This window comes from Artemia franciscana, chromosome 11, assembly GCF_032884065.1.
Source record: "Artemia franciscana chromosome 11, ASM3288406v1, whole genome shotgun sequence".
Classification (NCBI taxonomy): Eukaryota; Metazoa; Arthropoda; class Branchiopoda; order Anostraca; family Artemiidae; genus Artemia; species Artemia franciscana.
Genome location: NC_088873.1, coordinates 42,567,552 through 42,592,472, shown reverse-complemented (window position 1 = coordinate 42,592,472; position 24,921 = coordinate 42,567,552). Strand labels below are relative to the sequence as shown.

Here is a 24,921-nt window from a genome sequence, read left to right as displayed (position 1 = left end):
CCACTTAAGAGGTGTTTTCTAAGAAAAAAAATTACTAGAAGTGATCGGTTGTTCTGCCCTACTAACCAAAGAAAAGATATTTCAATATACCGTAGCTTTCGGTAATCAATGTTTTAATAGAGCCATTAATCGTAGCTACTTGTCTTATTAGCCTGGTAATTTTGTATCGCTTTTATATCTTTGAAATTCCTCATGCTATTGCAAAGCTTAGCATACTACTAAAAATGAATATTTGAAAATTAAGCAAATAAAAAAAAAATAATATAATAACATCTAAGAAATTAAAAAATTAATTACTAGCTAAATATTTGAAAAGCTATCAATAATTTCATATGTTTTCATCACCTTGCGCGTAAATTTCAAACACAGCGTCTTTTCATGAACATACTTTTTATAAATCAAATGATTACTAATTAATTTTATTTAATTTAACAGCTAGTTAACTAATTAGTGAACTCTTCAATAATTTTCAGAACTGATTAGAAGAAGAAAAGCCATGAAACTTGTTTTTCTTTTGTGTTTTAGAAATCATTTCAATCCAGCCTTATCCAATAATTAAATAAAAAAAACAAGTTTTTTTAACTGAAAGTAAGGAGCGACATTAAAACTTAAAACGAACAGAAATTACTTCGTATATGAAAGAGGCTGCTTCCTCATCAACGCCCCGCTCTTTACGCTAAAGTTTGACTCTGTCTCTCAATTCTTCTTTTTAAAACAGTAAAAAACTTTAGCGTAAAGAGCGGGGCGTTGATGAGGAAGCAGCTTCTTTCATATACGAAGTAATTTCTGTTCGTTTTAAGTTTTAATGTCGCTCCTTGCTTTCAGTTAAAAAAACTTGTTTTTTTTATTTAATTTCTGAACGTTTTTGAATCAATGCATGTTTTGATTTTGGCTCTCCGCAGAGGAATGATTAAAACGAAATTTGAATTTTTTTTTTTTTTTGGCTAAATGGCTTTCTCATAATTTTGATCGAATGATTTTGAGAAAAAAAGAGCGGGGGAGGAAGCCTAGTTGCCCTCCGATTTTTTGGTCAATTAAAAAGGCAACTAGAACTTTTAATTTTTTACGAATATTTTTATTAGTAAAAGATTTACGTAACTTATAAATTAGCTTACGTAAAGAACTTTTGTATTCTCATATTTTTATTACATATATGAGGGGGTTCGCCCCCTTGTCAGATCCTCGCTCTTTACACTAAAGCTTAAATTTTGTCCCAATTCATTAAGAATGACCCCAGAATCGCAAAAGCCGTAGAATAAATAGTTGAAATTACTAAAAATACTTTAACGTAAAGAGCGAGGTATTAGGAGGAGGTGAGCCCCTCAAATGGGTAATAGTTTCTGTTTGTTTTAAGTTTTAATGCTGTTCCTTACTTCCAGCTGAAAGAACTTTTTCATATTTATTTTTTCATTGTGTTTTTAAATAATGCTATTAAATCCTGCGCTCCCTTCATGGAGATTTTCTTCCCCCATGACAAATTATCGATGGAAAGTTCCCCCAGTATATCCCCCTCTTCTCAACCCCTCCCCCAACCAAAAAAATCCTCCTGAAAACGCCTGTACACTTCCCAATAACCATTACTATATGTAAGCATTGGTCAAAGTTTGTAACTTGTTGCCCCTCCCATGGGGACTGTGGGGGAGTAAGTCGTCCCCAAAGACATAGTTATAAGGTTTTTAGACTACGCTGAATAAAATGGCTATCTCAGAATTTTGATCCGTTGACTTTGGTAAAATAATTAGCGTGGGAGGGGGCCTAGGTGCCCTCCAATTTTTTTGGTCACTTAAAAAGGGCACTAGAACTTTTCATTTCCGTTAGAATGAGCCCTCTTGCAACATTCTAGGACAACTGGGTCGAAACGATCACCCCTGGGAAAAAGAAAAAAACAAAAAAACAAAAAAACAAAAAAACAAATAAACACGCATCCGTGATCTGCCTTCTGGTAAAAAATACAAAATTCCACATTTTTGTAGATAGGAGCTTGAAACTTCTACAGTAGGGTTCTCTGATACGCGGAATCTGATGGTGTGATTTTCGTTAAGATTCTAAGACTTCTAGGGGGCGTTTCCCCCTATTTTCTAAAATAACGCAAAATTTCTCAGGCTCGTAACTTTTGATGGGTAAGACTAAACTTGATTAAACTTATATATTTAAAATCAGCATTAAAATGCGATTCTTTTGATGTAGGTATTGGTATCAAAATTCCATTTTTTAGAGTTTTGGTTACTACAGAGCCGGGTCGCTCCTTACTACAGTTCGTTACCACGAACTGTTTGATAGGAGAACAATTTGTAACTAACGACCAGTAGACTTTGACTCGTGAACTTTTAACATTGTCAACGGGTTAAACAGAAGGTCACTTTTTATGTACCAAATTAAATAAAAAAAACAAGTTTTTTTTAACTGAAAGTAAGGAGCGACATTAAAACTTAAAACGAGCAGAAATTACTTCGTATATGAAAGAGGCTGCTTCCTCATCAACGTCCCGCTCTTTACGCTAAAGTTTGACTCTTTCTCTCAACTCTACTTTTTAAAATAGTAAAAAACTTTAGCGTAAAGAGCGGGACGTTGATGAGGAAGCAGCCCCTTTCATATACGAAGTAATTTCTGTTCGTTTTAAGTTTTAATGTCGCTCCTGACTTTCAGTTAAAAAAATCTTGTTTTTTTATTTAATTTCTGGACGTTTTTGAAGCAATGCAAGTTTTAATTTTGGCTCTCCGCAGAGGAATAATTAAAACGAAATTTGCATGTTTATTTTTTTTTTGGCTAAATGGCTTTCTCATAATTTTGATCGAATGATTTTGAGAAAATAAGGAGTGGGAGAGGAAACCTAGTTGCCCTCCGATTTTTTGGTTACTTAAAAAGGCAACTAGAACCTTCAACTTTTTACGAATGCTTTTATTAGTAAAACATATACGTAACTTATAAATTAGCTTACGTAACGAACTTTTGTATTCTCATGTTTTTATTATATATATGAGGGGGTTCATCCCCTCGTCAGTACCTCGCTCTTTACCCTAAAGCTTAAATTTTGTCCCAATTCATTAAGAATTACCCCTGAATCACAAAAGCCGTAGAATAAATAGTTGAAATTACTAAAAATACTTTAGTGTAAAGAGCGGAGTATAAGGAGGAGGTGAGCCCCTCATATACGTAATAATTTCTGTTCGTTTTAAGTTTTAATGCTGCTCCTTACTTCCACTAAAAAAAAAACTTTTTCATATTTATTTTTTATTGTTTTTTTTTAATATTGCTAGAAAATCCTGCGCTCCCTGCATGGAAATTTTCTTCCCCCATGACAAATTCCTCGATGGAAATTTTCCCCAATATATCCTCCTCTTCTCAACCCCCCCTCCAACCAAAAAATCCCCCTGAAAACATCTGTACACTTCCCAATAACCATTACTATACGTAAGCACTGGTCAAAGTTTGTAACTTTTAGCCCCTCCCACGGGGACTGTGGAATAGTAAGTGGTCCCCAAAGACATAGTTACAAGGTTTTTTGACTACGCTGAAAAAATGGCTATCTCAGAATTTTGATCCGTTGACTTTGGGAAAATAATTAGCGTGGGAGGGGGCCTAGGTGCCCTCCAATTCTTTGGTAACTTGAAAAGGGCACTAGAACTTTTCATTTCCGTTAGAATGAGCCCTCTTGCAACATTCTAGGACCACTGGGTCGATACGATCACCCCTGGGGAAAAAACAACAAAAAACAAACAAATAAACACGCATCCGTGATCTGCCTTCTGGCAAAAAATACAAAATTCCACATTTTTGTAGATAGGAGCTTGAAACTTCTACAATAGGCTTCTCTGATACGCTGAATCTGATGGTGAGATTAAGATTCGTTAAGATTCAATGACTTTTAAGGGGTGTTACCACCTATTTTCTAAAATAAGGCAAATTTTCTCAGGCTCGCAATTTTTGATGGGTAAGACTAAACTTGATGAAACTTATATATTTAAAATTAGCATTAAAATGCAATTCTTTTGATGTAGCTATTGGTATCAAAATTCCTTTTTTTAGAGTTTTGGTTACTATTGAGCCGGGTCGCTCCTTACTACAGTTCGTTACCACGAACTGTTTGAAACAGGCTACTACGCAACGAATTTCAAATATTACATCTTCCAGGAACAAACCAAAAATAACACAAATTATTATTTATTTAATTCTTTGAATTTTACAACTAATTAATTAATTAGTGGGTGCTAAATTGTCAAAAACTGGTTAGAAGCAAGAAAGCCTCAGAACCTGATCCTTTTGTTTTTTGTGTATATTTTAGAAATCATTTCAATCCAGCCTTATCCAATAGGAGATCAAGTAGCAAACAGAACAATTTGTAACTAACGACCAGTAAACTTTGACTCGTGAACTTTTAACATTGTCAACGGGTTGAACAGAAGGTCACTTTTTATGTGCCAAAAAAGAGGCCACTGCGCAAGAAATTTTAAATATTACATCTTCCAGGAACAAACCAAAAATAACACAAATTATCATTTATTTAATTCAATGAATTAATCAGTGAGTGCTAAATTGTCAAAATTGGTTAGAAGCAACAAAGCCTAAGAACCTGATCCTTATGTTTTTTTGTGTATGTTTTAGAAACCATTTCAATCTTGCTTTATCCAATAGGAGATCAAATAGTGAACTGAACATTTTGTAACTAACGACCAGTAAACTATTAAAATTGTCAACAGGTTGAACAGAAGGTCACTTTTTATGTACCAAAAACAGGCTACTACGCAACGAATTTTAAATATTGTATTATCCGCCATCTTTTCAAATACCGCATCTTCCAGGAACAAACCAAAAATAACACAAATTACTATTTATTTAATTCAATGGATTTTACAACTAATTTATTAATTAGTGATTTCTAAATTGTCAGAACTGGTTAGAAGCAAAGAAGCCTAAGAAACTGATCCTTATGTTTTTTGTGTATGTTTTAGAAAACATTTCAATCCAGTTTTATCTAGTGGGTAATCAGGTAGCAAATTGCACAATTATGCGAATTAAAGACCGATAAACGACTGGTTTAAAGAAGATTAAATCTTTCCTTAAAAGGGAAAAGTGCTTGAAAGGGAAATCAAAGTATTTCAGGTTTTTACATAGTTCCATTACGAAAGTCTAATCGACCTGTTTAGTTTTGCTTAACTCAAATATTGCGTAGCTGCAAAATGTTCGTGGGAAATTTTTTCCCGCCAATTTTTATATATAGGTGATAAAATAGGTTTCCCATCAAAAGAGAAACGAAATACCGTCTTGTCCAATACAATTCAAATGCGAATGAAATTCAAAAATTAAATAATACTACTGAATATCGATATATTCAAAAAAATATTCTATAGCTACTATTACTGACAATTTATTGCATCAACAAGCTGCCTGAGCTAAACTCAACCACCCACACTCCTTCTCCACTGCGGCCTATTCAACGTTTCATCCTTCCCCCTTGATGAAGTTCCAATTTCTCTCAAATCCTTACTTATGACCTCTTCCCACCTCTCCCACTGTAACCAATTTAATGTTTCATACTCCCCCCGATAAAGTTCCAATTTCTCTCAATTCCTTACTTATGAGCTCTTCCTACCTCCCCCACTGCACCTATTCAAAGTTTCATCCTCCCTCTTCCTCGATGAAGTTACAATTTCTCTCAAATCCTTACTTATGACCTCTTCTCACCTCATTCGAGGACGAACTGCTTTTTGTTTGGCCCAGGGCAAAAAGTATAAACCTAAGCAATCTGTCAAGAGAACTCTTTCAAGAGAGATCTGTCAAAAAAAAAGAACTTGTTTGACACACTGAATTATATTATATTATTATTTGATACATACTATGTTATGCTTTACATACTATACATACTATACTATTTGAGTCAAACGAATAGCTGAAACTCTGGAAAACATTGAACAAACCATCTTTGGCTTACTATATTTGACATACTATATTATATTATTATTTGATACATACTATATTATTTGAGTCAAACGAGTAGCTAAAACTCTGGAAAACATTAACAAACCGTCTTTCACTTTTTTAAGCGCCCCCATTTCAGAGACCTGCTTAAACACTTTCATTACCATGGCTTTCAATATTCTAATCTTAGTTTATAGATTTATCTTCCTGTTCTTGCAATTTTTTCAGCTGTGAAAAATCCCCGGGCCTTGATATTCTTTTTTTTAAATCTTCACAGCATCTACCATCTTTCCTAATAATAATAGTATGCCAGCTAACATTTTATTTTCTTCTCTTAGAATGCAAAAATACAAGTTTTTTAAATCCAAAAATAATGTGCTTTAAAGGTCATCTCCATGTTTGAACGACATTATTTAGCTTAATTAAAACTTTTGAACAAACTAAAGTCTAAAAGGCTATTATTATGTAATCTTTTGCTTTATTATAGCATAAATAGTCACACTTGGTTGTCACTTTTCGACTAATTATGCTTTATTGACTAATTATTGACTAATGCTTTATTATAGCATAAATAGTCACACTTGGTTGTCACTTTTCGACTAATTATAACCTTCTTAGGTGGAACTCAAAATGAACAACGAGATGGCACTACACATTCTGTTCAAATTTAAGTCTAGTCGCCAAGCCTTTACTTTCCTGGACGGGATTAGAATCATTTTTAACGACCAAAGGGGGTGGGAAAAGGTCGTAAGGAGGAATTTAAGGAAAATTAGAACTCCTTGGGAGGGTTTAAAGAGGAGGGACGCTTTGAACACGTTAGGATTGCTAGCGTGTGCAGCTGTTTTGGTCTCAGGCGGCTTGATGCGGTGTGAGTTATTAGTAGTAGTAATAGTGGTAAGTCCCCATTCACAAAACCCAAGAAAATTTTGGGTTTTTTGCCACCTTTTCAAGCTTGTTTTCCGTGACTCAATTTCTAATAAAAAAAAATAAGGATGATCCTTTAGTAACACCCACTCCGAATGAAGGTGCCTATGCATATAGTCCATATAGCCCCTTATTTAGTTACTATTTAGTACAGCCTCAAACATCTTAATGGGGTTCAGTCTGTCGAGAGGAATGTATGGGGACTGTGCCGTCCCTAACATTGAACTACGCAGAATACATAGAAGATTTTGTCAGTTGATAAAAAAAATCTATTGGTAAATCAATAGAACTAAAACTGTAGGGTTTAAGCTAGTCCAGAGTAACTGAAATAATTAACAAATAACGACTAATTAATAGATAATGGTATTAACAAATAAGAAATGAAAATTGTAGCATTTTAACAATATTTCAATATAGATTGTAATATAAATATATATGAATATATATATATATATATATATATATATATATATATATATATATATATATATATATATATATATATATATATATATATATATGTATATATATATATATATATATATATATATATATATATATACATATATATATATATATATATATATATATATATATATATATATGTAAATATATATATATAAGATATCATATACAAAAATTATTATAACCGTTATATGTTAACGGTTATTAACAAAAACGTAGCATGACATGAATTATCTTAACCTGAATTACATAGTAAAATAAAATAAACCTGTATAGATGATGATGATAAAGGAATTAAAGACTCCTCTTTATCAATGGGTCATTCGGGTCTTCTTTATTTAAATTAGGATCTGTCGTTAGTTAAAATTGCCTTTACAATTCAAGAATCAGAGATTTTCAAACTAAAAAATTTGCTGCCTACATTGTCGCTATTGTATAGCGCTTTCAGCATAAATATTTTGACTAGATGGCAATGTCGCTCACAAGGGCAGTTTAACTTACAATTCAGGGCCCGAAACAAGTAGATTTTTTCGAGCACCGATTCCAGCTGATGAGCGAGAATCGATGGTAGTACAAAAACAACGCTCTTTGCGCAAGATTTCTGAACTATACATCATGGACGCCATTAATCAACTGCAGGTTATCAATAGCTTCAATATTGATCAAACCTTATTATTTTTTTTATCATTATTATCGAGTTCTATTTTTAATTTAATTTTTAACATCTAAAAACTTCATTTGATTAAAAAATCTACAAAACATTTTCGTAAAATGGTACCGAAAAACTAGAAAATTTTCAAACTCAAATCGGCGCCGAAAAAGCTACATGTGTCCAGCCTTTAATTAACAAATATATTAAAAAGGAAACGTAAAAAAAAACTGCTCACCGATAAAATGCAAAAGCATAAAATATAAGTGAGAAATAGCTCATTCCTGACAAGCAAAAAGTGCGTCCGTGTTCAAATCTAACTAAATATTTTTTAATAACGAAGATATTGTAACTTTTCATGCTTAAATTTCTTTCTGATGCTCAACTAGAAATTATTTTACAAAAATGTAAAGTGAAACAATTTTTTTTGTTTACTAGAATTAACATAATATTATGAGCGAAATTTCAAACAGTTCGTGGTAACGAACTGTAGTAAGGAGCGACCCAGCTCAATAGTAAACGAAACTCTAAAAAACGAAAGTTCTAGTGCCCTTTTTAAGTGACCAAAAAAATCGGAGGGCACCTAGGCCCCCTCCCACGCTCATTTTTTCCCCAAAGTCAACGGATCAAAATTTTGAGATAGCCATTTTGTTCCGCATAGTCGAAAACCATAATAACTATGTCTTTGGGGATGACTTACCCCCCACAGTCCCTGGGGGAGGGGCTGCAAGTTACAAACTTTGACCAATGTTTACATACAGTAATGGTTACTGGGAAGTGTACCGACGTTATCAGGGGGATTTTTTTGGTTTGGGTGTGGGGTTCAGGGGAGGGGGCTATATGGGAGGATCTTTCCTTGGAGGAATATTTCATGGGGGAAGAGAAATTCAATGAAAAGGGCGCAGGACTTTCTAGCATTACTATAAAAAAAAACAATGAAAATGTAAACATGAAAAAGTTTTTTCAATTGAAAGTAAGGAGAAGCATTAAAACTTAAAATAAACAGAGATTATTACGCATATGAGGGGTTCTGAAAATACTCTAGAATAAAGAGTGAGGTATTTAGGAGGAGATAAATACTTCGCTCTTTATGCTAAAATTTTTTTAAATAATTTCAACTATTTATTCTACGGCCTTTCTGATTCAGGGGTCATTCTTAAAGAATTGGGATAAAACAAGATTTAGTGTGAAGAGCGAGGTATTAACGAGGGGACCAACCCCCTCATATATATAATCAAAAATATAAGAATATAAAAGTTTGTTACGTAAGTTAATTCTTAAGTTACGTATTTTTTTTACTAATAAAAATGTTCGTTAAAAATAAAAGATCTAGTTGCCTTTTTAAGTAACCGAAAAATTGGAGGGCAACTAGACCTCCTTCCCCACCCCTTATTTCTCAAAATCGTCTGATCAAAACTAAGAGAAAGCCATTTAGCCAAAAAAAGAATTAATATAAAAATTTCTTTTTTATAATTTATGTACGGAGAGCCAAAATCAGACATGCATTAATTCAAAAACTTTCAGAAATTAAATAAAAAAACAAGTTTTTTTAAATGAAAGTAAGGAGCGACATTAAAACTTAAAACGAACAGAAATTACTCCGTATATGAAAGGGGCTTTTCCTCCTCGACACCCCGCTCCTTGCGCTAAAGTTTGATTCTTTCTCGCAACTCTACTTTTTAAAACAATAAAAAACTTTAGCGTAAGGAGCGGGGTGTCGAGGAGGAAAAGCCCCTTTCATATACGGAGTAATTTCTGTTCGTTTTAAGTTTTAATGTCGCTCCTTACTTTCATTTAAAAAAACTTGTTTTTTTATTTAATTGCATAATAAACTGATCCATTATATTATAGCACATTGTGGTGCTTCTGCGACAAAGCTATCTGATGTTCAGTGTTGTCAATTGGGAAGGGGGGGAGACTTTTCCTAAAATATTGAAAAAATATTTCCCCCCCCAATATCGATTTCTGTGAAATGACAAAACTCTGGATATTTTTTTTTTAATTCTCAAAAATTTTAAGAAGTGTCAAAATCTATTTTTCGAAATCTAGGGGGGGACACAATTTTGTTTTTATCAACTTTTAACAGTAAAAATACCAAAAAGGTTCTTTTTCAATGTAAATAACCGACAAAGTGTCGAGGAGACAAATGCTCCTACCTCCTAACCAATTGGTGCCATCGTTTTGAAGCCGAACCTATTGAAGTAAAAAAAAGTCGATTTAAAAAAAGCTAAACAAATCCACAGAAATTGAATATGTTAACGAATCACTATTGGAAGGTCAATTCAACTAATAAGATTTGGGATTTTTTCTGAATTTCAAGATTTTCAAATAATAGTGTTTTGTATAAAACTTGTAGGACCTATGTATCACTTTTATTCGAATCTATGAATCATTATTGTGAATCATTAGTATGTTTAGGCAGGAATCGAACTAATCCTTTGGTTTGATTCCTTCGGAACCCCCCCCCCCACCCCACCATCAAACCTTTTTTAGATTTTCCCTAAATTTCGTGTATTTTTAATATCATACGTCTACTTTTTATCTTTTCAGTCCTACCCCCTCCCCAGATACATTGCCTTTGCCAACAATCCCCACAGACGTGCCAACTGGGACGGCCCTTTTTGTGAATCAAAAAGCTTACTTTATAGTTGAATAATGAGCATTCTTGACGTAAACTGAAAAAAAAAAAGGCTAAAGCAAGGCTAGTCAAAACGTTAATCAGCATAAATATAGCGTAACGAGACCTTCAATCATTATATTCCCATGAATTTGACCTTTTTGGGATAATTTAATTAACCCTTAATTGCCAACCATCTTTGAACATAATTGGCTCTTACTAGAAGTGAAAATTTTACATTTAGCTGTCAAAGTAATTAATTGACTCACAAGTTAATACAGTGACAAGAATATCCTCCAGAAATAAGGAGTAGTTTTAAAACTGACGAAAAAAAAAATTGTCGTTGGACACTAAATTTGTTTCGTAGCCAATTTGAATATGTCCATTCCAACATCTAAAAACATTCCCTATACTGAAGATCAACCAACGAAAGCTCTGAAAACTATCCCCATTCCAAATAGCCTTAATTGTAGGGGAGGACAATGTATCTCAGAGGGGGAGGGAACGGTTGAAAAACGAAAAAACATACAAATTGTATGAAAACTACAGGGAATTGTGGGAAAATCATGGGAAAGTTTGATATTGGGAGAGGGGGCAACAAAGAAAAATCAACCAATGAAAGCTTTGGAAACCACCTCTAGCCCAAATAACCCTCGCATTAAAAACGAGACCAGTAGTGGATTTTCTTCTTTTGGAATTTTCTCCGTTGCATTAATGGACTTGCTCAATAATTCCTCTGAATGATTTTGAACACCCACTTTCCGTTATCTGATGTACATCTCAGAACTTCAAGTGTGCCACACAGTTCCGCCTTGCTTGGCACGCATCACCTGGTGTACATGGTTTGCGAAAGTGGATGCCCCTCGTTTCCCTATTCTCTTGCATCCCCTAAGTTTTGTATTCTGTATTCTCAAATCCATTCTAAGCTTTGTATTTACATCTGTTTGAACTTATTCGCGTCTTTCGAGAAGCAGCTTGTGCTTTTTGGTTTTATAAGAGGGAGAGGGGAAGGGCGGAGAAAATTTAAGTCTTGAGTGCAAATGCTATGGATTAATAAAATACTGAGTATTAATGTTAATAGCACTATTATTATCATAGTAAAAAAAGAAAATCACCAGTGCAACAGCACAAACACAGAAACAAACGCACAACATAAAACCAAACATAAAAAATATAAACTATAAAAAATAATAATAAATAACAAATGTTAAATAATAAATAATGTAAAATAAATAATATATAAAATATAATAAACAATAAATAATGAATAATAAATAACATAATATATATATATATATATATATATATATATATATATATATATATATATATATATATATATATATATATATATATATATATATATATATATATATATATATATATATATATATAGGCCAGTGTATTCTCCTGATGAGCCCTTATGTTGGGTGTTGCCTCTGAATTATTTGTCTATATTATTTTTTCTATGGTTTGGTAAATGACGACTTATACTTATTGACGACATGACTGCCTGTCCATGGATTATTCTTTATGGTTGATTGTGTGTGGCTATGCTGTTTGACCTATGAGATTGTATGGATGAGTAGGGTTAAGGCCTCATTCAAGTGCTGGTCTATATTAATCACTAATTTAGGAAAACAGTCTTCCTTTTCTCCTTCTGTCTCCTTTTTTTTTTTTTTTTTTTTTTTTTTTTTTTTTTTTTTTTTTTTGTGTTTGTGCTGTAGCATTGGTGATTTCTCTTTTCATGATATATATATATATATATATATATATATATATATATATATATATATATATATATATATATATATCATAAATAATAAATAACATAATATATATATATATATATATATATATATATATATCATATATATATTCATATATATATATATATATATATATATATATATATATATATATATATATATATATATATATATATATATATATATATACACATATATATACATATATATATTTATATATGTATATATATCCCCTTTGTCTCTATTATACCTTGGTTTGCAAAGTCAAGCTTTATTTTTTGCGCTTGTCTCTTTTCTTTGTTTTTCGTGTTTGTATATGTATATATATATATATATATATATATATATATATATATATATATATATATATATATATTAATAGTAGAATTATAAGTGTATTGTAAGTATAATATAATCGTAATAATAGCTAATACTGATAAAAATAAAAATAATACAAATTTGAGATGATGTAATTTAAAAAGCTTCGCCAATAAGTGAGTAAAAACGATTATGAAAAATAACAATCAAAAGTTAAATACAAAATAATAGGACTGGAGCCAATGATCAAATCAATTCCAAAAGAATGAATCATCAATAAAGGAATAACAAGAGAAATAATATTTAAGAAATATTACCGCCATAGTTTATTATTGACGTAAACCCAATTGACAAAGAAAAAATTCTGGTATTTATGCTGAAGTTAAATTTTAAAACGTTAGAATGCATAAATATCAGCCAATTAGTAAGAAAACGCGAGTTAACTCCATTTTTTCTGAGCAGGGTATCCACTAAAGGAAAACGCTTGCAAAATTTAAGTAAGTACTTGCCTAAATGTATCTCAACAGATGGGGATGTTCAGACTCATGATTAAAATTTTAAGGTTCTGAAAGATTTTTCTTGCATTTTTCATATGATTCCTGTGTTTTTATTTCAGACCCTCCCAAAAATGAGTAAATGCTGTCACAGTATAATCCACGAAGAACCTGAAGTACCAAGGACGGAGAAAATAAAGTCTGATGACTAAAGAGACATCTATATGCAGTTACCCAGTTTTTGTCTCAGAAGGCACCAAATTAAAAGAAGATATCTGGGTTAAAAATCAGCAAGCAAATTTATAAAGCTACGGGACAAAACAGCATAAGAAGGTTATTTGTCATTTGAAGGTGTCTTTGGAAATTAATAGATTGTCAGTATTTGATTTTTACGGACGAAGAACGTTGTCAACATTAGCTATTTACTTATTTACTTTCATGGTTCGACGTGGCAACAACGGCAAAAATGTGATACTGTCCTAAAAACTTCATAATTTTGAATCATTTGAAACAAAAGTCTTAGAAAGTTGGAATTTTCAGGTATGAATAGATCTAAGATGGTTCCGGGGGGATGTTTTTATTTTGATGTCATACTTAAAGAAAACGCCTAGATAGCGCCAAAAGGCAATTGGCCTTTGCCAAAGACTTGAACATGGAATGAACACCTGAATAGTACCAATGGGCAATTAGCCTCAGCTAGAAAGACTAAGTAAAATAGGTAAAAGGACTTAACATTTTTAAGAATGTGTAATAAACACCTACGTAGTGCCAAACTGCCAATACGCAATTAGCCTTTAATAGGAAGGTTGGCAAAGAAGGTAAAAACTTATTATATTTAATATTCAGGAATAAATACCTAGATAATGCCAACAGCCAATTAGCCTTAGCTGGTAAAGACTTGTTCTCGGACTTGGTAAAGGTAAAAGACACTTAAAGGTAAAGAATATTTTTAAGAATGTGGATTAGACACCTAAAACTTATTATATTTAATACTTAGGAATAAATACCTAGATAGTGTCAACAGGCAATTAGTCTTAGCTTGAAAGACAAAGCCCAAATACTACCAACTAATACTTAACATTATCAAAAAGCAGCTATAAGAAAAACTGAAAAAACCTGGAATTTTTAAGATTAGGAAATAAATACCTAGATAGTGCCAATGTGCAATTAGTCCTAACTAAAAAGACTGCGAACCAAGATTAGAATACTAGACGCTACAGTGATGACAGTGGTCAAGTATGGTTCTGAAGTGTTGGCTCTCCGAAAAACGGAGGATGAGTTGCTAGATGTTTTCCAGAGAAATGGCCTATGAATTGTTTTGGCTAACCGACTGACTAACAGTATCTGAAAAAGTAACTGTACGGAAAATGTGGTTCAATCCCGCTTTCTAGGGCTATAATGAAAGAAAGATTGAGACACGTTCTGCGAATGAAGGATGACAGATTGCCAAAGATTTTCGTTATCGGTCAACTGTCTAGGGTCAAACAAAAAGTGGATCGTCTCCGAATCAAATCTAAAGATGTCGTAAGGAAAGATTTAAGAGAATTGGCATTTTTGGGAGGGTTTAAAGAGAGATGCTTTGAATAAATTGGGATATAGGAGGAGTGTGCGTACCTCTGTTAGCCTCAGGCGGTTTGGTGCTGCAGTGAGTTGTTAGTAATAGTAGTAAAAAGACTTGGTAAGATAGCTAAATGATTTAATATTGTTAAGAATACGGAATAGACACCTAAATGGTGCCAACAGGCAATTAGCCGTGGCTAAAAAAGACTATAAAATTTTAGTATGTTTAAAATGCGGATCAAACACCTTCAGGCTAAGCCAAAAAGACTTGGTAAAAAAAAAAGACTTAGTTTTTCTAAGAATGCGAATAAACACCCAGATACTGGCAACAGGCATCAAACCTTAGCTAAAAAAAAGGCTTGGTAAAACGGTGTTTTGTTTCAAATTAAAAACTTATATAATGCTCAAACAAGAAATTTAATATGCCAAACTGACTGCATTAGAAACAGGTAACCACGCCTAGATACCACGTGCCAAATAATGTTCTTGTATAAGGTACCAAATATTTACCAAATGAAAAAATTGTTAGGTTCAAGGGAATCAATGTCAAAGCAAAACCCTGTTAAGTGCTTTTGATTGATTTCAATTGAACAGAAACAACATGCTGACCGTACCCATTCGTGCCAATAACAGGGGCAGACCGGACACCCTACCCCTCGTAAAACTTGATTTTGAAAGTATTAGTAAAGATATGACAATTTTTTGACAAAAAATTTTTTTTGGCAAGTCTTTAAAATGTTATTCCATGAAGTGTTTTTGCGAGTCCTGCGTAGGACTTGTTGGAATGGTCGCTGTGGATTTTTTGGAAAGACTCTTTAGCACAAGTAATTCTTTATCAGTGATTTTTGTTCCAAGAGGACATTATTACTGATGACTATTATAATAATAATTATTAAAAATTATCATGTTTTTAATCCCGAACAAATCCTTCGTTTGTTAGTATTGACTTCACTTTTAGCGCGTCGTTTATTTTCACTGAAACATTTCCAGGGTTGACAACGATTAATAATGTTTGGATGATAATTCAATTGTCATTGCGTGAAGACTGACCCGGGGCAAGAATCTAAAGAGGAGGGGGTAGGCCTATAAGACGCGGAGGTAATAAAAATACAGAGGGTAAGTGCACTCTGCCTCTGTAATGGCTACTTTTACATGCCTATGGACGGTTTACTAGGATTTCTGAAGTTGTCATCATTGAAAGCGATTTTATCTGTGTGGAAAAAAAAATATTTCAGACAATATCAGTCATCGTCAAGATTATTTCTCCCTTTTGTGCAGACATATGTTTGTTAATTGTGCTTAGTGGTGAGTTCTAGCCTGTTGAAACTATTGCTTGGTTTTAGATAACATTACTGTTCGAGAACTTCTATAAGCACAACAAAGGTCTGACTGACAGTTTTTCTACCCTGTTCATACAATTATGTTAATTTCGGAAATACAAATACAAGACGGGGAGGTAAAAACAAAAATACAGAGGGTAAGTATACTCTGCCTCTGTAATGGCTACTTTGACAGGCCTATGGACAGTTTTACTAGTATGTCTGAAGTTGTCATAATTGAAAGCGATTTTATCTGTGTGGAAAAAAAATATTTCAGACAATATCAGTCATCGTCAAGATTATTTCTCCCTTTTGTGCAGACATATGTTTGTTAATTGTGCTTAGTGGTGAGTTCTAGCCTGTTGAAACTATTGCTTGGTTTTAGATAACATTAAATAAAAAAACTAGTTTTTTTAACTGAAAGTAAGGAGCGACATTAAAACTTAAAACGAACAGAAATTACTCCGTATATGAAATGTGTTGTCCCCTTCGCAGTCCCACGCTCTTTACGCTAAAGTTTGACTCTTTGCCACAATTCTACTTTTTAAAACAATTAAAAACTTTAGCGTAAAGAGCGTGGGACTGCGGAGGAGACAACACATTTCATATACGGAGTAATTTCTGTTCGTTTTAAGTTTTAATGTCGCTCCTTACTTTCAGTTAAAAAAACTAGTTTTTTTATTTAATTTCTGAACGTTTTTGAATTAATGCATGTTTGATTTTGGCTCTCCGCACATAAATTATTGAAATGAAATTAGTATATTAATTTTTTTGTGGCTAAATGGCTTTCTCTTAGTTTTGATCAGACGATTTTGAGAAATAAGGGGTGGGGAAGGAGGCCTAGCTGCCCTCCAATTTTTCGGTTACTTAAAAAGGCTACTAGAACTTTTAATATTCAACGACCGTTTTATTAGTAAAAAATATACGTAACTTAAGAATTAACTTACGTAACAAACTTTTATATTCTTATATTTTTATTATGTGTACGGGGGGGTTTGTACCCTCGTTAATACCTCGCTCTTTACACTAAATCGTAAGTTTTGTCCCAATTCTTTAAGAATGACCCCTGAATCAAAAAGGCCGTAGAATAAATAGTTGAAATCACTAAAAATATTTTAGCATAAAGAGCGAAGTATTTATCTCCTCCTAAATACCTCGCTCTTTATGCTAAAGTATTTTTAGAACCCCTCATATGCGTAATAATCTCTGTTCGTTTTAAATTTCAATGCTATTCCTTACTTTCATTTGAAAAAACGTTTTCATGTTTATTTTTTCATTGTTTTTTTTATAGTAATGCTAGAAAATCCTGCGCCCTTTTCATTGAATATTTCTTCCCCCATGACATATTCCTCAAAGGAAAGATCCTCCCACAAAGCCCTCTCCCATCAACCCCACCCCCCAAACCAAAAAATCCCCATGAAAACGTCTGTACACTTCCCAATAACCATTACTATATGTAAACACTGGTCAAAGTTTGTAACTTGCAGCCCCTCCCTCAGGGATTGTGGGGGAGTAAGTCATTCCCAAAGACATAGTTATTATGGTTTTCGACTATGCTGAACAAAATGGCTATCTTAAAATTTTAATCTGTTGACTTTTGGAAAAAATGAGCATGGGAGGGGGCCTATTTGCCCTCCAATTTTTTTGGTCACTTAAAAAGGGCACTAGAACTTTTCATTTCCGTTAGAATGAGCCCTCTCGCGACATTCTAGGACCACTTAGTCGATAAGATGACCCCTGGAAAAAAAAACAAAAAAAAACAAAAAACAAACAAACAAACAAATAAACACGCACCCGTGATTTGTCTTCTGGCAAAAAATACAAAATTCCACATTTTTTAGATAGGAGCTTGAAATTTTTGCTATAGAGTTCTCTGATATACCGAATGCGATAGTGTGATTTTCGTTAAGATTCTATGACTTTTAGGGGATGTTTCCCCCTTTTTTCCAAAATAGGGCAAATTTTCTCAGGCTCGTAACTTTTGATGACAAAGACTAAATTAATTGAAACTTATATATTTAGAATCAGCGTAAAAATTCGATTCTTTTGATGTATCTTTTAGCATCAAAATTCCGTTTTTTAGAGTTTCGTTTACTATTGAGCCGGGTCGCCCCTTACTACAGTTCCTTACCACGACCTGTTTGAAAAGAAAATAATTCGGTATTTCGGGGCTTCTGAAATTATTACTCCTTTGCGGAAGTTAGGCTCAAAATTGAAAAAGGATTATATTTTTTCTCTGGGCCCCTTCCACCTCTTAGTTCGTTTATTTTCCCGTTAGTTTTCACCTGTTTTCGCTTTATAGTTGTATTATCTCTTAGCAGTTCTTTCGTTAGTTGAGTTATGGTTGTGGTATATATGTTTTATCGCTCGTATAGTTGTGTTATTTTCAAATTATACTCCATAATAGAGAGGCTCCGAACACCCAGCATTGTATATTAAGCTCTTAATTTGACGTTTTTTTCTAACGTGACCAGATTCGTCCTGCGCCCTTTTCATTGAATTTTTTTCCCCCATGGCATATTTCTCCAAGGAAAGATCCTCCCACATAGCCCCCTCCCTCAACACTACCCCCAAAACCAAAAAAAAACCTGAAAATGTCAGTACACTTCCCAATAACCATTATTATATGTAAACACTGGTTGAAGTTTGTAACTTGCAACCCCTCCCCCAGGGACTGTGGGGGAGTAAGTCATCCCCAAAAACATAGTTATTATGATTTTCGACTATGCTAAACAAAATGGCTATCTCAAAATTTTGATCCGTTGACTTTGGGAAAAAAATGAGCGTGGGAGGGGGCCTAGATGCCCTCCAATTTTTTTGGTCACTTAAAAAGGGCACTAGAACTTTTCATTTCCGTTAGAATGAGCCCTCTTGCGACATTCTAGGACCACTTGGTCGATACGATGACCCCTGAAAAAAAAAAAAAAAAAACAAAAAAAAAAAAAAAACAAAAAACAAAAAAAAAAAAACAAATAAACACGCACCCGTGATTTGTCTTATGGCAAAAAATGCAAAATTCCACATTTTTGTAGATAGGAGCTTGAAACTTCTACGGTAGGGTTCTCTGATACGCTGAATCTGATGGTGTCATTTTCGTTAAGATGCTACGACTTTTAGGGGGTGTTTCCCCCTATTTTCCTAAATAAGGCAAATTTTCTTAGGCTCGTAACTTTTGATGGCTAAGACTAAACTTGATGAAACTTATATATTTAAAATCAGCATTAAAATGCGATTCTTTTGATGTAGCTATTGATATCAAAATTCAATTTTTTAGAGTTTTGGTTACTATTGAGCCGGATCGCTCCTTACTACAGTTCGTTACCACGAACTGTTTGATTACTGTTCGAGAACTTCTATAAGCACAACAAAGGTCTGACTGACAGTTTTTTCTACCCTGTTCATACAATTATGTTAATTTCGGAAATACAAATACAAGACGGGGAGGTAAAAACAAAAATACAGAGGGTAAGTACACTCTGCCTCTGTAATGGTTGCTTTTACAGGCCTATGGACGGTTTTACTAGTATTTCTGAAGTTGTCATCATTGAAAGCGATTTTATCTGTGTGAAAAAAAAAAATATTTCAGACAAGATCAATCATCGTCAAGATTATTTCTCCCTTTTGTGCAGACATATGTTTGTTAGTTGTGCTTAGTAGTCAGTTCTAGCCTGTTAAAACTATTGCTTGGTGTTAGATATAAATACTGTTCGATATTTTCTATAAGCACAACAAAGGTCTGACTGACATCTTTTCTACCCTGTTCATGCAATTATGTTAATTTTGCCCTCGAAGGAGGGGAATCAAGTTAAAAAAATGACAGAGATTGTTATAGACAGCCTAAGGGTATCAGAATTCACTTCTGAAATACAAGTTGCACTAGATTCTATGATACTTCATAAACCATTCTGATTTAAATCCCTTCATATACTGTGAGCACTTGACCGTTTTTGATACCCTGAGCCACTCTAGAATTGACATCTCTGTCGACATAACAAGAGATTTTGCTGATTTGATTCTCCGTCGGCACGGCGGTCGTTTGATTTGTAAAGCGTTGCAGTCGCTTCGATTTTTTATCCCTTTTTGACGACAGAAGAAAAACTGTCCTTAGTTTTCTTTGTCAGCATAGACAGTAAAAATTCAAGGAACAAATTCAAAATGGAGAATGAATTTATAACCATTTAAAAAAAAATGATGTTTTTTTCTGTTCAAGAACATTAAACAGCGTAAAAAATTAAATAAATTAATTAATTAATTAAATTAATTAACTGAATGAAAGCTGAAAGTTGAACAATTTAGTCTTATTCTATCTTATTAAAAGAGCAGGTCTAGATAGGTAACGACTTTGCAAAAATATGTTTTTCCCTTCCAGCTCCCTTAATATTTTTCATAAATTGTCTGCTAATTGAAATCAGAGACCTCTAAAGGTTGAAAGCCTTGAGCATAAGTATGAAAAATTTCAAAATGCAATGTGTTTGTTGATAAATTTGCTTTTTGGGTATTCTCTGTAAAAGGGTATGTGAATAGCAATCACGCCATCACTAGTCTTAAAGGTTCCGACCTGACTTAGGTGAATTTGTATGCACTGACTGCTAAATTCATTAGCCGCCTTGCAACATCTTATGAAATATAATAAATCAATTTTGCTCTGAACAAAAAAGAGTGATCAGTTGGAGCTTTTTCAAATATTAAATTCGTATTCGATTCAAAATATTGTTATTTTGGACTAGGTTTTCGCCTGTCTTCTTTTCACCAGTTTGATATCGAAATGAAATGCACAAACCAAACGATAAAGAGCCAAAATTCGACATGATGTCGACTGTCTGTCGAGTTTGTAATGCCAACTCAAGTGTGGTTCTAGTAGATCGTTTTACTAGTGGGTCTGAACTTACAAATAGGGGGCGTGTTTCAGGTGTTCTGGTAAGGTTAGAAGAGAAACAGAAACAAAATACAGCAATTCATGTAACAAATATAAAATTCTTTCGAGATTCGATTCAGACATACAACAGAGAAAAATTGTTTTGACGCCCACTGAAACAGTGGATATTTGAGTCGTGGTTTGCATGAATTACAGTATAATGATACGGGTTCGCTAGTAAAATTATCAGTGATAATATATAATATGAACTATATATAATATAGTTTGTATTGGAAAACCCGAGGGTTATATAAAAAAAAGTCGTGGTTGCATAAATTTCACTAGAAACATACTAAAATATAACAAACAACTAATAAAAGCTAATACAAACAGCCAATATAACAAAAAACAAAACAAAAAAACAATATAGCAAAGAAACAAACTAATAATTTTTTTAAATAAAAAAAAAACAACTAAGCATTTCTATTTGTACCGTTTACGTTTCGTCCGTTGAATTCGTTCGTTCAATCGTTCGATCGTTCGTGAAGTAGTTGATGCAAAATTTAGTTGTAAATAGCTTTAACGGCCAGACAGTGACAATTTTAGAGAAAAGCGTCTCAAAAAATTCCTGAGACCACACTGGCTAAGCATAATAAAACGAGAAAAAGCATGGCAGTGAAAAAACGAGGAAATCACAGATTTTGAAAAAAGAGGAAAACGATCATAACCCAGTTGAGACGTCGGCTCAGCCGTACTGAGCATAGAAAGAAGAATACAAAAGTTAAAGGTCCACAAAAAAGAAGAATATACAACAGAGTAACAATAGAAGAATAAGGACAATACAAAGGAAGAATAGATAAAGATCCCCGGGACAGCATAAAAATGTTTGGCTTTATGAGAGGCCTTAAAAGTTTGTCTTTTTGCACTGCCTCGTAACTTTTGTCTGTATTTCCGGCTGTAATTTACCCCAGTTTTCCCCTTTTGTTGTCCTACGTTTTCCCCTCTTGTCGGAAGCGTCTCTTTTAGACGAAAGCGTTCCACAGAGTCACCGAAAATCCAAATGTGCATCATTTAATTTTGTAGCATTTGATTTTTACCATTGTTCCATTTCTTACGTACAACACAGAAATCAGAAAATTAAATAATTAAACTGGATGAGAAACAGAACGCTGTGCCACTGAAGTTTAAAAAGAAACTAATGAATTCAATAATTTAAGTAGGTTCTTAGTAAAATTAAATAAAAAAAAAAAACAAGTTTGTTCAACTGAAATTAAGGAGCGACAAAAAAAAACTTAAAACGAACAGAAATTATTCCGTACATGGAAGGGATTGTCCCCTCCTCAAAGCATCAATCTTTACTCTAAAGTTTGACTCTTTGTCACAAATCTACTTTTAAAACAATAAAAACTTTAGCGTAAAGGGCGAGGCGTTGAGGAGGGGTTCCATTTTCATATACGGAATAATTTCATATTTTTGGCTTGGTGAATAGATAAATCTAAACCAAATGGATTCAGTTATGTAAGTGATATAAGTGATATAAGTTGCAATTAGTGATCCCATCGATATCCATAAGATGGGCTTCTGGTGAAATTTGTAGCTGTAGCCAGAGTTGCCGCCCCTAGTGATTTATCCCTATTTCTACTGATTTTTTATATTGCCTAAAGAAAACACTAAATCGACACATACATCATTAGATCATTGATGAAAATAATTAAATCAACCAAAAAATTACTTAATCAACGAAAAAACACTAAAATCTAGTGATTTTTTCACCGGGTAGCAACCCTGGTTGTATTTGCCAAAAATCGCATATTTCATAGGTTACATAAAGCCTAAGTAATATTATATTTTTGGCTTGGTGAATAGATAAATCTGAACTAAATGGATCCATTGATATAAGTATCTTGTCCTTTTGGTGCAATGGGCAATTTTAAGCTTGTCAATAAACAGTAGGCTTAACAGGAATATAAACTTTATCTCGAAGACACTGGAAGTCATCTACATAAGTGAAACAGAATACATAGTCCCTTGGGCTGAACGTGGGTTGGATTACATCATAGTGATGTTAAGCCATAGTTATTGGTATTAAGCAAAAACATAGAATGAAGTCAGTTTTACCAGCGTTGATTAAGCTTGTTATAATTGATTTTTATAGTCTTTGGCTTTCAAGAGGCAGTTGTACTTATTGAATTGGGTTCAAAAGCGCTTATTGAAACCTATTAAATTAACTATTTGATTATTGTTCTTCGAAGCTCAATAAGCTGCAATATGCTCTATTCTATATAGAAACTATGGTACTTGTGTATTATTCAGCAGAACATACTCAATAAATGAAGTTAGGTTCTTTCGTGAAACAAACTACGATGCAGGTACATTTTAATTAAATATTTGGTACTTGTACATTATTTAATTGATTCAATTCAGATCACACCCAAGAATTTTGATGAGAAAATGCGGTTTCATAGCCACAAAGACAAAACTCAATTCAGTTTGCTACGCATAGTGATAGAAGATAGTGTCTGAACATGGACTTTGAAATGAAGATTTAGGATTTGCCACAGACTGAGAAAGAGGCAATTATATTTTTCCGGGCTAAGGGGTTGTTGCCCACAATAAAACAGTGCATCGATGGACACAACATGACTTTATACTCCTACCAGAGGGAACATTTTTGGAAGTGTACCAATAGGCCTTGTTTGAAAAAAGTCAATTTGCCTGTAAATACGTGGTTTGCTGACAGTAGAATACCATTTATTACCGCAGTAAAAGTATTATATTTTCATCATATTTTGCTTTATTTCATTAGCTTTACGCAAAAGAACCTAACTTCACTTATTGAGTGTATTCTGAATAATACACAAGTACCGGAATTTTCAATTATGTTTAATATAAAAATTGTCAAGGCATTTTCTTACACAAGACGAAGAGTCATGTCATAATCAGAATTTATTACCGTATAAGAAATAAAAGGAAAACTCAATTATGACGCTATTTATGATGACATTAGTGTTAATGACGTCATATCGCCAATAAAAGAAAAACTGCAAAAGCTTCTTTATCATTTGATTAATAACATGATACATGTCAAAAAATGACAGGTCTTTTGAAAAAACAAGTAACACAGATGAAAACTCGTAACTTCACCTTCGAAAATTCCAGCCAGTCAGTTCCAGTCATGGGTGAATGTATTTCCGCCCGATTATGTGATGATCCGAGTGAAAGCGCTTCTAATTTTGAACAGCCAACAAAAAGGCATTATGAAGAAATAAGTAATCCAGATGACGATGTTGCGATTCAAAAAACGAGAAAAACTCCTAACAATTCCGGACCGTCAGTACCAGTCATAGATCCAGTCACGGATGAATGTATTTCCGCCAGATTATGTGTTGAGCCAAGTGCAAACGCTTCTAATTTTGTACAGTCAAGAAAAACGCCTTTGGAAGATATAAGTAGCCTATACGGCGATGGTGTGATTCCAAAAAGCAAAAAAACTCGTAACTTGAGCTCCAAAAATTCCAGCCTGTCAGTTCCAGTCATAGATGAATGTATTTCCACCCGATTGTGTGATGATCTGAGTGGATTGAAAGAAAATGATTACTGGAAGCAAATTTATCTCAGGGACACCAAAAAAATTCTAAAACAAACAGATGAAATTATGATGAGTTATAAAAGAAAAAGCTTTTTGGAGGGTTTTTTACAAAGGGCCTCTTATAGCAATGCTTGTTTTGCGAAAGATTATGTCAACGGCTATACTGAGTACCTCCAAAAAAATTCGACAAATTGGAAGGAAGCCTATAAATTAGGTAAAATTTCCCTTCTACTTGAAAATATGCCCATAATTGACTATCATCACCATAAAATACGAGCCATTTATGGGCAAGAATTTGCGGCTCGACTTCGCTTAGCTGGCCTCTCTAAAGATTTACGCACTCTTGAGAAGGGGGTGAAACTCCATTGGAAAAAATAAGTTTATCGATCTACAAAAGAAGCTGCAAAGAAAAGAGACTCGAAAATGGTTTATCGACCAACAAACGA

At 33.3% G+C, this 24,921-nt stretch overlaps 1 protein-coding gene across 8 annotated transcripts in view; it reads right to left on the bottom strand.

The window, feature by feature from the left end:
- Positions 1 to 24,921, bottom strand: part of LOC136033249 (IQ motif and SEC7 domain-containing protein 1-like) — a 359,466-nt gene that overhangs the window by 111,145 nt on the left and 223,400 nt on the right. The window lies entirely within an intron of this gene.